Source organism: Canis lupus, chromosome 2 (genome assembly GCF_048164855.1).
Source record: "Canis lupus baileyi chromosome 2, mCanLup2.hap1, whole genome shotgun sequence".
NCBI classification, from domain to species: Eukaryota; Metazoa; Chordata; class Mammalia; order Carnivora; family Canidae; genus Canis; species Canis lupus.
Window position 1 is genome coordinate 48189327 of NC_132839.1, and position 14455 is coordinate 48203781.

The following is a 14455-nucleotide window of genomic DNA, read 5'->3' on the forward strand; positions in this document are numbered from 1 at the left end:
GTGGCCTGACTCCACACCACAAAGTCAGGTGCCAATAGGTAGATCTTGGCAGCCTTAGGAGAAGTTTAGACTGAATGTATGAGGGTGCTTCCAGACACCTGCCCCCAAACTTTAACAAGTAAGCTCAGAACATTTAGGTTTGGTCCAAGAGCAAATCTATCACGAGCAAAGAGCTATTTCATTTTGCTAAGGGAATTAAACACAGCAGTCCTTCAGGCTAGGCTGAATTTTGAGTGGACATGGAAATGTCTGATCTATGGGGACACACAGCGTCACTATAAGCCACATTTAGGGTTCCTTTGTCATTCCTCTGTGCATTTGTTCAATAGCTTCACATCAGTCCCTGCAGGATGCCAGGCACCATGTTAGAGCTCCACAGTATAAATCATGATGAAAATAGACATACAAGGCTTTGGTAGAAGTGTCAGGAGGCCGCACGATACAGTATGTGTCAGAGGAACTCCAGAGCAGGCACTCTAGATCTGGCCTGGGAAGATGGGGTCTATGCCTTAGACATGAGTTGCCCCATGGTAGTCCATTGGGCAAGCCCATGTGGATGAAGTCCAAACACACCTACCACACAGTACCCACCAAGCAGATCTGGTCACCCTGAGTGGCTACATCTCCTACGGATATGCTTTTCCATCTGAATGCACACTGACAGTGAGGGATGCAAGTCCGCCTGCATGTGACAGAACTAGTTCCAGAGTCACCGTTTTCTCTGTCAGTCTAGAGTGACCCTTGAATCTTACTCATAAAACTCTAATTGGAAAGGAAAACAAACGTGTTTCATTGAAAGGCTGTGACTGACTCTATCATTTCCGTCAGTAGATAGGAAATTCAAGTGCGACTCCTGTATATAATTACCCATCACGTCTTGAATACAAAATTACTGCTTTCACACTGTAGACACATTCCACATAGAAAAACTGCCACAGTATAGAAGGAGAGTTGGGCAATAGATTTCATAAATGAAACAGATGAGTAGTAGAGACCTTTTGAGCCACTATTTTATTTTATGCCTCATGATGACATATACATGCTGCAAATTTGCAATTGCCTCTAGGATCAGATTTCTTTTCCTGTGATCACAAACTCTCTCTCATACTCCCTTATTCCCCTCCTCATGGTTTCCTGGGGGCCTGGCAGCAGCACTAGACTAGGAGTCAGAAAACATGGCTTCTGAGACTGTCACAAAGGACCTTGTGCGGGCAAAGTATTTCACCCTTGCTCAGTGTTCTCTCCAGCACGTGAGCGGTGGCACCTAGCCCGCTGAACTCTCAGCCTGCGGGCAGAAGCCCTGGATTTGGAGGCAAGAGGTTAAAGCTGCTGTTGGGTGTTGCTGCCAACTGGCCTATTACTTTGGGTAGGTCACATAAATTCACTGAGACCAGGTTAATTCACCTGTGGAGGTCTAATTCCACCTGCCTCATGAATTTATCCCGAAGAAAGTAATCCGAAGTGTTTTATAAGCCACAGTTACTTATGGTAACATAAGGTATTATTAATTAGGATCAGATCAGATCAAGAATAAGATCTGATAACTACAGTGCTCTGAAGAGCACACGGTATGCGCGACACTGAATTCTTTATGCAGCCCACCATGCTGTGTGCATTCCCATACTCAACCTTCAAGTGCGAGGACCTTTTAGGGCCACCCCCCTTTTATCACCAGCAGGGGAAAGACGGGACGATCTCAAACAGCAGGATACTCTAGAGGGCCACGTTGCCTTGCACTGGCCTATCTTAGAAACATCAGATGAGTCTAAAACTCTGAAACTAAAGAGTGATGGCCTGCCACTACTCCCGGACTCGGGAAGGTGGGCAGGAAGAACGAGGGGCTCCTTTCTGCCCCAGGAATTCTAAGGTTCAATAGTAAGGGCGGGGTGGGGGGTGGCTCATGTACTCTTCCCCTTGCTCTGGTCAGCCAGTTCAGTACTCAGGCCCAGGCTTGTTCGACAACAACCAGGAGAAACCCTTTTAGACTAATGACACAGGAGACTGAATTTCCAAGTGGCTTTCTGTTGTAGTCTGCGCTTCTAAACTCAAGTGCATCCACTTCACTGCCTCCCTCGATCTGTCAGGCATTTCAGAAGCACTCAGGCTTCTCCAAACTGACCCACGCATCCACAGCACACTTGGCCAAAAAGAGAGGGAACATGCCGTCCACATATCCTCAAGTGTCCCCTGCATGTGGGACGTCTTGACCAGGAGCAATAGAAATAGCACTGGCACCTCCCTGCTTTGGCCTTGGTTTGGGGCACTGAGGGGCAGGGCGGGGGAGCCGGGGGGCAGCATTTACCGCACCCCATGCCAAGCCAGAGCACCAGGACATGCTCACGAGCTGTGCAGCCCAGGTTCCCCACAGTAACTTTTATAGCTCCGCTGTAGTAGTTACTTTTTAAAGGTCAAGATTTACATGTTTATTTTGACTGGTGTTTCTTGGCCTAATCCAGATTGGGGGGGGTGGTGACAAAAAAAAAAAAAGAAGATATTGACACAAATAGATTAATAGTTTTCAAGTGAAATCTACAGCTCATTTTGGGAAATCTCCCACGAGAGACTTGCTTTATGTCATCAAAAAGGTCAAGAAAGAGTGACATTTCAGCTCAGCTCAGGGTGTCCAAGGGAGCAAAGAGCAAGTCTCAGAGAAGAATATCTGGTTGGCTTGGACAAAGCACCAGAGCACCTGCACACTCCTCCTGTGTTTACTCTGTGACTGATTGTCCATTATCTGCACAAAGTAGATTTCGGAGCTGGAAACAGGCTGTTCACGCCAAGAAAGTCAGGAATGATAAGGCAGCCTGTTTAGCTTGGAAGTCTCCCCATCCCAGCATGGGCGGGCCCTGCTGAGCCAAGACAGCTTTGGAACATTTTTCTGCCTCGCGCCTCTTTGCTGAAACCTCTACAAGTTTGGAGCTGGAGAGCAGAGGAGAGGCGTTGGGGGGCGAGAGTGGGTAGAAGGACTCTGGGCCTCAGGATGCGGTTAGGATATGATTTATTCCTCTGTGATGATTTTCTGGCAGGGCTTTTCGTGTCTTAGCCTCTGGGAGGAGTTGCACGTATCAAAAACAACACCAACACAAACCACTTTAACACCCACACTTACAGGAAACTTTACCCCAGGGGCCAGAGTGCTTCTAAAAGAACGAGGAGGCCTGCCGTCCTTAGCTCTGCCCTTGGCAGCCGTGGATGGCAGCTCAATGCACTATTTCTTCTGCCCTCTTTTGAAGCCCCTCTTGGTCTAGAAAGAAGCATCCCTCACGCAGACCCCACTGGAAGAGGTCAATGGTGCCCACACAAAAGAGGCAAGCCCCTTCACTGCCGGGGTGGGGGGTGTGCCTCCAACCCAGCACCATTGCCTGTTACCACCCAAGTAAATGCAGCAGGGGGGGCACCTAGGTGGCTCAGTGGCTGAGCATCTGCCTTTGGCTCAGGTCATGATCCTGAAGTCCTGGGATCGAGTCCTGCATCAGGCTCCTTGGAGGGAGCCTGCTTCTCCCTCTGCCTATGTCTCTGCCTCTCACTCTGTGTCTCTCATGAATAAATAAAATCTTAAAAAAGAAAAAAAAATGCAGCAGGAGTCTGGTAGGTATCCTGAGGCCATCAGCTTGGGGACCATCTGAAGCCTAGAATGAAGATGTGAGAAGAGTGTGGAAAAACAACAGAATCACATTTATTTGAGTCTCCGCTGAAGGCCAGTCTGGACAATTAACACTTTACATGCTTCTTCTTGTACGTTCTCCTGACAACTCTACTCTCCTTATTTCACAAACAAGGGGAAGGAGGCTCTGGGAGGTTAAGCAATTCTTCCAGATCACGTTACTCAGCCAAATGGGAACGCTGGGGTTTCAACCCGGGTCTATCTGCCTTTTTCCCACTGCATCACGTGACCCGCAAAAGGTTGCCACGCATGAATATCCCTTTCGTCTCCAAGTTTATTCAGAAAGACCCAGCATGGTGCTGAGTTGCTTGTGTGTTTCTAATGGCAGAGACTGGTCTCCATTTCCTCCCTCAAGCCTCCCCATCTCAGTCTGAGCACAAGAAGAACATTCCAGAACATTGGAGGGTGTGCTGCACTAAAAGAATGAGAGGGGCTATGTTCAGTCCTGCCTCTCCCATCCTCAGCTTAGGTGTTCAATCCAGTTCTGTTTCACGCAAGAACTGCAGTGCATGATGCCATATATGTTTGCTGTATTATTTAAGGATGTTCAAATTGACTTTAAAAAATAAGAGGAACTGTGGCACCTGGGTGGCTCAGTCAGTTAAGCATTTGTCTTCCCCTTGGGTCATGATCTTAGGGTCCTGGGATCGACCCCCGTGTCAGGCTCCCTGCTCAGTAGGGAGTCTGCTTCTTCTTCTCCCTCTGCCTGACGCTCCCCCTGCTTCTTCCCTCTCTCTCAAATAAATAAATAAAATCTTTAAAAAAAAGAGAGAGAGAGAAGAAAAGAAGAGAAACAGACCAACAAGGATAAAGGAGATAAAGTAGAGATGCAAGTAGCTAGTGAGACATGTTAAACACAGATAAAGTAAGTGGGGCATACTGGTGCCTACTGGTGGTAGGTGAGAAGAATGGAATACTTAAAATTACAGTAAGGATATCTGAAGCACTCAAAATTCACCAGGCCTTAAATTGGCCACTCATTGAGAACGCCCATCTTGTTTGTACCTATGCTCTGCCTAAAACACACCTTTCCCTCTCCCTCTCCCATTCTCTCTCTCTCTCTCTCTCTCTAAAAAAAAAGAGAGAGAGAGAGAAGGCTGATGTATCAGAGAAACAGAGAGAAAGAGAGAAACTGTGAGCATTGCCTAATACACGATTCAGGGAGTGTGATCCTTTTAACCCTGTTTGTACTCACCATGGGCGTGTTACTTCTCTATTTCATCTTTCCCTTTGCTTCTCACTGCATGTTTGAAACCAGTTTGTTAAACCATATGATGCAAACAGCTTAATTTGGCACTTGAGCCTTTATGTCCCTGATCTCTGCAGTTTGGGTGGCTTGGTAATGTACTTGGAGGGTACCATTGCTTTCCACTTAGAATATGACTTCCCAGATCCAGCCTACCTTTAGAATTTTGTGGTTCTTGGTCTTCCAAATATGAGAAATCCTCCTGGAATGGGTCAATGGCAAAGAAAAGCAGCTAAACCCAAGAAGATTAACATGATTTTTTAAAAAGACAATACCTATAAATGGTCAATGAACATAATCGTACCATTGGAATTTGCATTCATTTACTTTAAAAAAAAATCCATTCAATGTACCTTGGACTCAGTCTGTCTATAGGCACTTTTACTATTCTCAAAGCCCTCTCAGCCATGTAGAACCTATGTGAGTGTTACACTGACCTTATCAGGTTCTCCCAACAGATAAAATTGTTCCTATGACAAATTGAATTCCTATTACAAATGAATAAATGTGCTCAAGTCGGTAGAAAGAATCACCTAAGGCTAAGTTTGCTACTAAAAGTTAAGTCCAGAGTTAACATCCTAAATAAATATTCTTTCTGCTAAAACATGTACACATGAAATGGATATAGATTCTTATTCCTGTGTGGTAGACATTGAAAAATAGAGAGAGATAAAGATGGAAGGCAAGATGGGATGCCTGGATGACTCAGTGGTTAAGTGTCTGCCTTCATCTCAGGGTGTGATCCTGGGGTCCTGGGATCGAGTTCCGCATCAGGCTCAATGCAAGGAGCCTGTCTCTCCCTCTGCATATGTCTCTGCCTCTCTGTGAATAAATAAATGCATATGTCTCTGTCTCTCATGAATAAATAAATAAAATATTTAAAAAAATAGATGGAGGGTAAGAGGTAGAGAAAGGCTAAAAAAGAAGATAGGTGGTAATGAATGATATAATATTTATATTTTACATACACAGTATATATAATCCTGTTTACTGAAGTCCTATTTGGGCTCCAGCAATATAATATGTGTCTTGTCAACAATATCACTTTTCCTCAAAGTGCCAGGCAATGTTATTCTCAATTCACACTTGGTGAAAGGAAGATTTAGAGGTGCTTCTGTTACAATGTGACGAATAACAAGTAGAAAACCCAGATTTCCAACCTAGATTGGCTGACCCTAAAACTCGCTTTCTGAGATGTAAGGATTGTAAATATTATCATTGTCAATTAAGAATCCATAAACTTTTTGAGGTTTTCAGTATTGATGTTAAGCATTCTACACGTGCCATCTTAGTTTTCCTCATACCAATCTTCAGAGAGCATCTTTAACAAGATATTACCTTCCCAAAAGAATAAAGTTTAACAAATAAACTTTATTGCAGGGCTGTAGACTTAAGAGGATGCAACATTGCAGGGGCAGGAGGGGGGTGGGTTGGCGCCTAGTTGGTTCAGTTGGAAGAGCATGTGACTCTTAATCTTGAGTCATGAGTTCAAGCCCCACATTGGCTGTGGAGGTTACTTAAAAATAAATAAACTTTAAAAAAAGAAGAAGATAGCTTTGCTCAGTGGCAGTATCGTAGTCAATGAGGTTTATCCGAGGGGCGATTATTGCTTTAAAAAAAAAGAAAGAAAATGCAATGAGGAGCAATCAAAATACCCTGCCAAAATGGGGATTGTCTTTAGTCCTTGATGCTGCCTTCGGATCGTTTCCCAGGCAGAGTCTAGAAGAAAAGACTATGAACCCAGGGACCAGGACTTGTCCCAGCAAAATGAACTAGAGAAAGCAGAATGAGTGACCCAGGGGGACAAACACAGCATGCAGACCTTCTTGGGATTCTACTTCTAACAAACTAAACATAAAAAAGACATCAAGGGGCACCTGGGTGGCTCAGTCAGTTAAGCGTTTGCCTTCAGTTCAAGTCATAATCTCAGGGTCCTGGGATCAAGCCCTGCTTCAGGCTCCGTACTCAGTGGGGAGCCTGCTTCTCCCTCTGCCTCTGCCCTTCCCCACCCTACCCCTGCTTGTGCTCTCTCTCTTTATGTCTCGTGCTCTCTCTCAAATAAATAAATAAAACCCTCTTTTTAAAAAAAGACACCAAATATGGAGTAGGTATTAGATGACACTAACAAATTATTTGGCTTTGGTTTTTCAAGGTGTGACAATATTATTGTGAATATTTCATAAAATATCTTCATTTTTTAGTGATGCATATGCACAAAATGAACAAAATTTACAGACACAATTCACGATTTCTTGAAAATGCTCTAAAATACCTCAGCAAAAGAAATAAATAAGGGCAGCCCCAGTGGCCCAGTGGTTTAGCGCCACTTTCGGCCCAGGGTGTGATCCTGGAGACCCAGGATCGAGTCCCACATCGGGCTCCCTGCATGGAGCCTGCTTCTCCCTCTGCCTGTGTCTCTGCCTCTCTCTCTCTGTGTGTCTGTCATGAATAAATAAATAAAATCTTAAAAAAAAAAAGAAAGAAGATGAAGGAAATAAAGTAAAAATGCCAACAATTCTAGTTGATAGGTATATAGGTGTCCACTGTAATATTCTCATAACCATTCCACTTCTATGTATTCAAAATTTTTTGTAATAAAAAGGAAGAAAGAAAATATGTTGGTGAGTGATGATGCTTAGACAGGAATGGTGGAGAAGAGAGCCTGGGAGGGAATGGTCTGGAATGAAAGTGTTGGGGGCACCTAAAAAGACAAGAAAATTGATAAAACCAAGAAATGAGCTCCGTGAGGTGAGGGGGATTTGTCTGGAGTTACTATGTATGCACGTGATACTGTGGCTTATAATAAGAAATATATATTTGCTCTCCATCCCTATTCTTAGCACAGAGCTTCTAAAACCGTGGAAATTTATGTTAATGAGATGATTTTTGGGAAAGTTCCTTGGTAACCCAAAAATGGGAGCTGGTTGCCAGGGGAAGCAACTCTGTGATTAGAGGGTTGAAACTTTCAGCCCCATTCCCCAACTTTGGGGGTAGAGGGCCAAAGATTGGGTTCAGTCACAGCTGGTCAATGGCTTAAACAATTGAGCCTTTGTAATGAAGTCCTCATTAAAAAAAAAACAAAAATACAAAAAAAAAAAAAAAAAAACACAAAAGGACAGGCTTCTGTGAGCTTTCAGGTTGAGAAATGCATGAAAGTCCTGAGAGAGTGGCATGCTCAGGAAGAGCAAGAAAGCTCTGCACTCTTTCCCCCATATCCTGCCCTCTTCCATTTGGTGTTTCTGAGTTATGTTCTTTTACCATAAACTGTTAACCTAGTAAGATGTTTCTCTGAGTTTTGTGAGCCTCTCTAGCAAATTAATCAAACTCAAGGAGGAGATTATGGGAAGCTCCTATCTATAGTTCCTATTTATAGGTCAGAAGCCCAGGGGAAAACTTGGGCTTGGGATTGGCATCTGAAGAGAGAGGCCAATCTTGTAGGTCCTGAGCCCTTAACCCACGGGATCTGATGCTATCTCCAGGTAGAGAGCATCAAAACTGAGTTGAATTGTAAGATACCCAGCTGTGTCAGAGAATTGCTTGGTGATATTGGAAAAAAAACACACACACACACACTATACTACAAGATCTTATTAAACTTCATCATCATGAATCCCATAAAGTATGTAATTGTGCCTAAGTGATAGATAGGAACACTGAGGCCCAGAGAGCTAAAGATCTTTGCTTCAGTTCCCATGGGGCCTGAGTCACAAAGGGGTGCCAATGGTTGGGGAGGAGAATGGAAAAGCCTATCAAGGAGAGATCCAAGGAAACTTCTATAAAAGCAACACCAAGTGTTTGCATTGATCTTCATTTGAACAAGGCACAAAAATCAAAGATTTAGAAAATTAAAGATGAATGCTTATCCCTTGAAAAATGTAACCCAAAGGTTAATGTAAACATAAAGGAGAGTCACAAATGAGAGTGCCCAAAAGTTACTTTTCAAAGTTTCTACATTTGGGTCACCCTCAACCTCACTGCAATTATTGCTACAATCTCACCCATAACTGCATGCAATTTGCACCCAGAAATTCCATCACACTCAGTACTTTGCTTAGGAACTTGAAATTGCTTGCAGGAAGGGGGAGGGGGGAGGGCCATGGAGAAGTAGGCTGGGGGAAAAAAGGATAATTTAATCAGGCAAGGCTAAGCCCCTGAGGTATGGTCTTTGAAGAAGATGCCAACTCAAAATGCTGCTGCCCTGGAACTATGGCATCTGATTGAGGCAGCCTTCAAGTCATGTGCAAGATGGCCTCTTAATCAGGGGTGGGGAGGCAGTGAGGGGGAGCATTTCCCTGCTTTGTCTTCTCCACTTGGGAAACCAATTCATACAGGCTCCTTAAGCCAGATGCAGAGCCTGCACTGATCTCTTTGTGTTAAAGTTGTCAGTGATGTGATTAGCATCCCATCTGCCACAACGATGGAGCTTCCAGGAACTGTGTAACTTAAAAATAATAATAATAATAAGGTTGGGTTTATGTTTGGCTGAACCCTTTGCTCACTGTGTGGCCTTGGGCCAGTCAGGTGACCTGCTTGTGTCCTGATAAGTCAAACCAGCTGGGAAATTGAGCAAGATACAGGGGCCTCACTGGAAAACAGATGCTACAGCGGAGCTGAACATTTTTTTGAAGTAAATAAATTGGGGGCTGGCCCAAGGGGAGGAGGGAGTGGGGAGTTGTTTGAAAACTTCAAGCAGCTCCAAGCTGAGAAACAGAAAGTGTTTACTAGAACCTCTTTCCAGCATGGTCACCAGAGCTAGAGTCTTGTCTAGTCAACCTCGCTGCCCACTCCAGAGACATTATGTGCAATCCCTTGGCACCATGGGGGTCCTAAGAACCTCTTCAAGCACTATTGGATCACAGGTAGCCTCCCTTTAGACAACTTAGCCCTCAAAGTGAAGGTCTCAGGGATCACATTTGTTAAAATAGCTCCTCACTGAAGCTGTACTGGTGCCTACTGAAGTTGCAAGCTTCACCCCAGCACTCCCTAGTCTCCACTCAGGTGTATTTTTTTTATAAATTTATTTTTTATTGGTGTTCAATTTGTCAACATATAGAATAACACCCAATGCTCATCCCATTAAGTGCCCACCTCAGTACCCGTCACCCAGTCTCCCCCACCCCCCACCCACCTCCCCTTCCACCACCCTTAGTTCATTTCCCAGAGTTAGGAGTCTTTCATATTCTGTCTCCCTTTCTAATATTTCCCACTCATTTTTTCTCCTTTCCCCTTTATTCCCTTTTACTATTGTTTATATTCCCCAAATGAATGGGACCATATGTTTGTCCTTCTTCAATTGACTTATTTCACTCAGTATAATACCCTCCAGTTCCATCCACGTCGAAGCAAATGATGGATATTTGTCATTTCTAATGGCTGAGTAATATTCCATTGTATACATAGACCACATCTTCTTTATCCATTCATCTTTCAGTGGACACCGAGGCTCCTTCCACAGTTTGGCTATTGTGGACATTGCTGCTAGAAACATCGGGGTGCAGGTGTTCGGTGTATTTTTGGCCAGCACCTGCATCGGTACCTAGAATCTCAGGTGGAATTACTTACATTCTTCCCCCACCCTCACAAGGATGCAAGCTCCTCCAGGGGAGCGAATTGAGTCCCTTTCATTCACTGCTGTGTCCTCAGTGTCAGACAGGATCCCCATGACTAGATTGAGTGTCACAGTTAAGATACACAGGAAAGCCACTAGTATGCTTATCGAACAATTGGTCCAGTCAATCTTTAAGTAAGTGGAGTGCATTTCTGTCAATGTTCTCAGTGTGACAGGGTGAATGATCCTGACATCATAGTAACAGACAGACATACCAGAGGTCACACTGCTCACACATGAATCGCCAGGATGTTTACAGCCTTATTCCTACCGCCCTGCTCCCAGGCTTACAGGGCTCCAATCCATTTCCAATCTGCTATCAGCCTGCTCTTCCTAAATCACAAACCTGACCCTCTGGCTGTCGCCACCGCCCCCCCCCCCCATGTGGCTCATCAACTGTATGATGAAGTCCAGCTTCACATAAGGTTCTTCTTGATCTGAGCCCTGTTTACCCTTCCTGCTGCCATTCCTGCCCCTACCTCCATCATACCCTACCTGCCAGCCACATTCTCTCCACCTCTGCTACTTTGGTGGGCATGCCATACTCTCCATGTCTTCAAACATTTTTTTCTGCTCTCCCCTCTTTTGAGACTCCTTTCTCAACTGGCCACCAACTATCGGCTTGCCCCACTACACTCCAACACCAGTTCCTTTCTGGATCTTGCCTCATCTATTACTCCCCACACACAGGTCCCTCTGGAGAGAGGCTCTACAACACTGTGCTGCACGTATTATAAAGGCTTGGATTTTCTCTGCCCTATTAAATGGTTAAGGTCTCAGGACAGGAATAGAGTCTTACTTATCTCCACACCAAGCCCAAAAGTGGGCAAATGTACAAGCCCTCTGCAGCTATCAAATGAATGAGAAGTCAAATCAGTCTCCTTTCTCTGGTTTAAGAGTTCCCTGGCTTCCTTTGCCTTTGTAGATCATATTAATATACCGAATGGGTAGTGTAAAGCTGCTGCACTATGGAAAAAGTAGCTCTTCTTCTGTTGGAGTTTTCATCAGGTATGACAACTCTGTCATTCTCTAATTCCCAGATAGAAAGTTAAGATGAAAGGTGATAAAAGATAAACTTGGGCATATTTTTAAAAATTTAAGAGTTTGTTTGAGCAAAAATTCATTCCAATCAGGCAGCACCAAACCAGAAGTAGTTAGGAGCACTCCCCAAACAAGAGCTAGAGAAAAGACATAAAGTATGGAAATGGGAGCACCTGGGTGGCTCAGTGGATTGAGATTCGGCTCTTGGTTTCAGCTCAGGTCATGATCTCAAGGTCAAGATCTCAGGCTCATGAGATCAAACCCTGTGTCAGGCTCCATGCTCAGTGGGGAGTCCACTTGGATTCTCTCCCTCTGCTCCTACCCCAGCTCATTTTCTCTCTCCTTTTCAATCTCTCAGTCTCTTTCTCACATATAAATAAATAGACAAACAAATAAATAAGTAAAATCTTTAATAAATAAAGAATAGAAACAAAAGAAAGTATTTGATTAGCTAGAGTTTGAAGCCTAATTGGCTGTTTGTGACTGATTGTCCTTAGCGTTTAGATTTCGTAACATTCAGGTATTTACAGGCTCAGATTTTGGTTTGCTTACATAGGTCATCATGGTATTAGAGCCACCTCGATCTAATGACCTTCCTTATTTAACAGGAGTCTTGAAGAGCTAGGTCAACCAGATGCTTACAAGCAAGGTGTATTGCTAGAAAGCACCAATGTGTAGGTAGCAGACGGGGACGTGGGGGCATTGAGAGAAAGACTCAAACCACACACCAGGATTTCATGAAGTTTACAGGTATCTACAAGACTCTTCAAGACCATTTTCACACCTAAGAGTGTACATATCGCAACACATTTTTAAGGGCTTGTCTTTTTTTCAAGATAAAAAGCTGCTTGGAAGAAGAAAAAAAAAACTTCCAAAAATTCATTTTCATGTAAAAACTGCTAAAAAAATTCATTTCTCTTTAAGGCAGGAGGAGAGAGCAGTCTAGAAACATACGAGTAAATTTTACTTTTCAAGTGAAATATAACAAAAAAAAAAAAAAACCCTTGCTTTTGCTCCAGTCTTCGGGCTCACACATTTCCTTCTGACACACTGGAAGACTCAGCAATGGCAACACAGTCATGGCTACTCAAAGCCCATCCCTTTCTTCTAGAACTTGTAATTGACTAAAGATGAGGCCAGTTTCCTACAGGGGGAAGCTAACCACAACAGTGTGTGGATTCAGAAGAGCCTAAGCTGACTCAAAGATGGGCTGGGGGCCTTTTGTCTTTGCCAGCCCTCCAAACTTTCTCCATTCCTTGCTCCCCCGCCTGCCACCACTGAGATTACTAAAACACTGTCTCTTCCTGCCTCTTGAATCTGAACTTCCTCCCCAATGGTGCTGCTCAGGTCCAAGCTTGCTTCTGAAATAATGAGTCCAAGTGCCATGTGAGCCGGGACTGTGTGTTTTTTAGTCAACCATGCATTGGCCCCCAGATCTGGGCCATTCCCTGGAACAGAACAGGCACTCCAGAAATGTTTATTGAAGAATAAAAGCTAGGCTGTGTGGATTTTCTTTATGATTCCTGATCTCTTTGCTGCATCTTTAGACCATGAAAAGGTGGCCCTATACCCCAGTGTGCATTCTTCAAAACGCCTTTGCAACTGTTGGTTTCCAATGGACTGTGAAGAAGAATAAAACCCAGGAACCAGAAAGAAAGTAAGAGAGAACTTGCTTACATGGCCCCAGGCTCAGCAAATCCACTGGTGCAGATGGAGCACTTCTTATAATGCCTGTCCCAGGAGAAGGGATTAGTCACTATGACCTTAGTCATTCTCTTTATACAAAGTGGGAGTTTTGTTTGGGCTGGTCTTGACTCATTGATCTACCCAACAGATTATATCTCTTATTTAAAAAACAAGCCGTGTTTTCAAACTTCTTATATCTATTCACCTCCTTCTTTTTAAAGACCTTAATTCGTTTAGACCAGAGTTTTCAAAATTCTCTGATCTTCTTTAGGTGCTATAATCAAAATTCTTCACAGGTCTTCATATTGATTGTCTTGGGCTGCCATATAAAAGTACCACAGACTGGGTGGCTTAAACCACAGACATTTATTTCTTATGGTTCTGGAAGCTGGAAGTCTAAATTCAAGGTGTCTTCAGAGTTGGTTCCTTCTGAGGCCTCTCTCCCTGGCATATAGATGGCCACCTTCCCCGTCACTGCACGCTGCCTTCCTCCTGTGCTCTGTCTCTGTGTCCAAATTTCCCATTTACATGAGAACACCAGTCATATTGGATGAGGACCCCCCCATAGACCTAATCTTCACATGATTACCTCTGGAAAGATCTTATCTCCAGATGAGGTCACATTCAAAGGTACAAAGGGTGAGGACCCCAACGTATTTTGGGAGGACTCAATTTAACCTGTAGCAGTCTTTCCATACTATTTGAAACACTCAGGCTGAGAATTAGATGGACAGCATAGAGAAGCTGTCTTTTAAAAACCCCAAAATGCCAAAAATTAACTTATTGTACAGATCACCAACTCTTTCTCCACCTCCAAACTAAAAAATAATAAATACTACATCCCAAAATGCCTAACTGCCCTTTATTTTTTAAGACTTTATTTATTTGAGAGAAAGAAAAAGAGAGAGTGGGAGGGAGAAGGAGAGAGAATCTGAAGCAGACTCCACATTGAGTACACAGCCCAATGTGGGGCTACATCCCATGACTCTGATCATGACCTGAGCCAAAATCAGGAGTCAGATGCTTAACCAACTAAGCCACCCAGGTGTCCCCTAAGTGCCTTTAAAGCAACCCAAGCTTGCCTGCTGAACTTCCCCATTCCTGACAGATCAATAACCCTTTTTCCTTGCTTCTCTGTTATTATACCCAGTTTCTCTATGTCAAGCCTGTCAGCTTAAACTAAACCAGTGAGCTTGACTGTTACTAGGTA

At 43.9% G+C, this 14455-nt stretch overlaps 1 pseudogene; it reads left to right on the plus strand.

The window, feature by feature from the left end:
* Nucleotides 1-6462: 6462 nt before the first annotated feature.
* Nucleotides 6463-6532, plus strand: LOC140624034 (U4 spliceosomal RNA; annotated as a pseudogene).
* The last annotated feature ends 7923 nt before the right edge of the window (nt 6533-14455 follow it).